The following is a 4,013-nucleotide window of genomic DNA, read 5'->3' as shown; positions in this document are numbered from 1 at the left end:
ATCAGAAGACCAGCGTCAGCTTATTTTCAATGAAGCAAGGGCCGAGAGAGAGCCTCCGAACCTACATCCAGCGTTTTAACCAGGCGGCCATGGATATCCTCGCGGTCTCGTCCGAGACAATGATGCATGCCTTCACGTAGGGCTTAGTTGACGGGGATTTCTTCCGCTCGCTCATCCGAAAGCTGCCTCGAGACTACGACCACATGCTGAAGAAGGCAAACGAGTATATCAACGTCGAGGAAGCCCAGGCGGCAAGGAGGAAAGAAGCACCGTCCAAACCTTCAGTGCAGGCCGAGCGGAGGCCACCACCCAGCTGTCGGGTAGGTTAGTTTTGAAGGTGCCAGCTATTCTGGAGCCTCCCCTGAATTATTGGCTTTTTATTTTAAGATTTTTGTATAATTAGAGTTGATTTTAGTTAAGTTTTAATGCTTAATTTGTAATTTAAATTTAAGTTTTTAATTTTGAATTAATTAAATTTGTTAACTTATCTTTCATTAAAAGAGTATATTTAATATTTAAATTTTCTTTCAATTTCAATTTTATTAGGTTAATTGAACTATCTTTCTTTAATAGCTTATTTTTAAAGTTTAAGTTTTTATTAATTTTTAAATTTGAATTAATTAAATTGTTTGAATTATATTTCTTTAAAATTTTATCTTTTAACCTTTTATTAATTGTTAATTTTAAATTTTCTAGATTATCTTTGTTTAATATGTTATCTTTAACATTCAATTTTAAGTTTGTTAAAGTGTTTGATTTTATCCTTATATTTTCTTTGTCTTTTAAATTGTAATGATTAATTGAATTTATTAGATTGTTTTTATCTTCAAAAGTTATTTTTTTTAAAATTATATTATCTTGATTTTGGATAGCATTTTCTAGACTCATTTTATCTTGATTATTAAATACTTTATTGAGGTAATTATTGATTTTATCCATTTTCTCATTTTTAACTTCTAAATTCGAATTTATTTTAATGTTTGACTTATTTATGTCTAGATGCTCACTTAATTTTAAATTTTCTGAATTAATTAAATTATTTGAATTGATTTGGTCATTGTTCTGTTTGACCAAGTCAAGGTTGATACCAAATTGATTAGAGTCTTTATTGACTTAATCAGAGTCTAGATTATTTTGTGATTTTGAATTTAAATCATTTATATCTAGATTATCATGCACCATAGTTAGAATAATTTCATACTTATTTGAATCATGCTGATTATTTAAACTACTATTAGTAGGGGTATTTTGGTAAATATTACTAATCTTGAGCGCAACCCCTAATTCAGTAGGCTTTTCTGTTGGATCTGACTCAAGTTTGGATTCGATTTCAACTTGATCCTCTAACTCCAACGGCTCCTCGTGAATTTTGATTAACTGGGTCCAAAGCTTATATGCATTTTTGTACTTTCCTACTCTGCATAAAATATTGTTAAGTAAAACACTACAAATAAGTTTACTTACATTTTCGTTCAATTCTGATTCATGAGAAGGTTTTCTCAAAATTAGCACATTGTCGAAATCTAAGCTTCCTAAGAAACATTCCATTCTTCTCCTCCAGTAGTTGAAATCTTCTTGATCGTATGGTAGTGGTTCGTGTGGATTCCATCCTTCTTGAAGAGACATTATTCTTGCACACAGAGAAACAGACAAAAAATCCCAAGACTTGGTCTTGGATTAGCAGTGCTGGAAAGAATAGTATTTCACTATTTTTGAAAAAATAATAATATATTATTAAAATATTAATAAAAAATATTATTTCAAATTTTTGAAAATGTAATATTTTGTTAATACTAAATAATCGTGAAAGGATGACGATGTATTTTTCAAAAATAGTTTTGGATGGGGAAAACGAAAGGCGTAAGGTTTTATTTTAAAGACGAACGATATCTAATTTTCTTTAAAAAACACCGCCTTGGCCTGATTGGTGGTTGCATCAAATCAGAGCGGTACCTGCTCTGATACCACTTGTTGGATCGTGAAGAATCGATAGAGGGGGGTGAATATCGATGTAAAACTTTCGAACAAAGTAAACGCAGCGGAAAAGTAAAGTAAAAAAGGAACAAGGCTAACACAGGTTCTTTTTACTTGGTTCGGAGCCTGTGTTAACTCCTACTTCAAGGCCCGCACTCATCGAGTGCTTTCGTTGGGCAATCCACTAGCAATTCGAATAATTGATTACAAGAATTAAGTACAAAAAAGCTAGAAATAAAATACCGACAAATATAAAGCAATAAGAAAAGAACGAAGCTTTGTCGGAGTAGCGTCGCAACGTCGCAGAAGCACAGGAGAGCAGATCGTCAATTCAGAGTTGTTGTTTTAAGCTCCGCCTTTGACCCTCCTTTTATAGGAAGCTCGGGGTGCCTGGATCCCTTCCGGACGCCCAGGTGTGACGTAGTAGTCCCAACTAGCGAGCTCCATGTGTCGATGCCGCGACTTGGTTAGAATTTGCCTCCGGGCGCCCGGACCGTCTTTCCCCAGAAAATCCTTCTCCTGCAAGACAAGGTTAGTCCGAGGCAAATATATAATGTATATCCTGCAAAACAACGTATTAGCACAGTTTATAAATTCAACGTAAAGAGTATGAATTAGATTTCATCTCTCCGAGACCGGAATCTAGTCAAGATCTCGACTTAGAGTTCCGAAATAGTTCTAAGTCGGATCGACGCCTAAGTTCCCTTCTCGAGAATGCGTCCTCATAGTCACTCCCTTCCAGTGACTTACCTTTACTCACCTGCCAGACGTCCGGTCAGCCCTTCGACCCGTCTGGACTTCTCGCCAGCTATCCAGTCAGCCCGTCGACCTAGTTGGACTTCGTGCCAAATGTCCGGTCAGCCCTTCGACCCATTTAGACTTTGTGCCAGCTATCCGGTTGACCCATTGACCTAGCTGGGCTTCGTGCCAGATATCCGATCAGCCCGTCGACCTGTCTGGACTTCGCCTGCACACTCGATCAGAGTGTTAGACAACGACAACCCTAACTTAACCTAAATTGTCATTCATCAAAACCTGAGTTAGACCGTTAGTGCTAACCGCACCAACAGTCCGTACACTTCCTTTGTCACTAAATAGAATAACAGACTCAACTGGCTCCAGTGGTAGTGTAATCAAAGGAAGTGATTCTTGGGACTTTGTCTCCATAGCACAAGTCCCTATACTTCCATCCCTATCAACAATACCTGTAACATCAAGAATATTTAGAATAGTAGCATCATCGACAACAAGAATATTAGAATCAACTACAACTTCACGATATAAAAAACTAGAACAGTCATGTAGAGTAGCAGAATCAAAATCAGGAATATTACAAACTCTACAATCCATCTCCTCAGAAATTGATGTAGTAGGTTGATCTGATAGTAATTGTAACTATGTCAACGAATGTGTTCTTGGCTGGAATTAGGTTTCTTATTGTTGCCAAATTTAGTGCAACTGCTCCCTAAAATTCTGCTAGGCTGATTGTACTGAAAGTAATGCTGATAATATTGGGGCTACTCAAAAATCCCTTGTTGTGTATTCCCATTCTTGAATCCTGAAAATAAATTATACCTGCCTTGCTGATGAATCTAATAATACTAAGGATTAGACTGCTGATATTGTATCCTGGTTGAGAATGCACTGGCAAAAGAATAAACATCTTTGATAATCATCGGTCTAGTCCCATACTGCTGATAATTTGCAGCCATAATCTCGATAAGTTCTTTGTCCTGAGTAGATGTCTTGTTAACTAGAGCTCCTCCACTAGCTGCATCAACCATATTCCTGTCCATGGGAAATAATCTCTCATAGAAGTATATAATCAATAGCTAATCACTAATCTGGTGTTGAGGGCAACTAGCAACAAGTTCTTTAAATCTCCCCCAATATTCTTGAACGATTCTCCTATGAATTATTGAACTCCGCAAATACTCCGAATAGTTGTAATACTAGAAGCAGGAAAGAACCTTGCAAGACATATTTTTTTTCATCTCGAACCAACTGGTAATAGAATCGGGTGGAAGACATTACAACAA

The sequence above is a fragment of the Zingiber officinale genome, chromosome 6B (assembly GCF_018446385.1).
Source record: "Zingiber officinale cultivar Zhangliang chromosome 6B, Zo_v1.1, whole genome shotgun sequence".
NCBI lineage: Eukaryota > Viridiplantae > Streptophyta > Magnoliopsida > Zingiberales > Zingiberaceae > Zingiber > Zingiber officinale.
Note: the sequence above shows the minus strand (reverse complement) of the source record.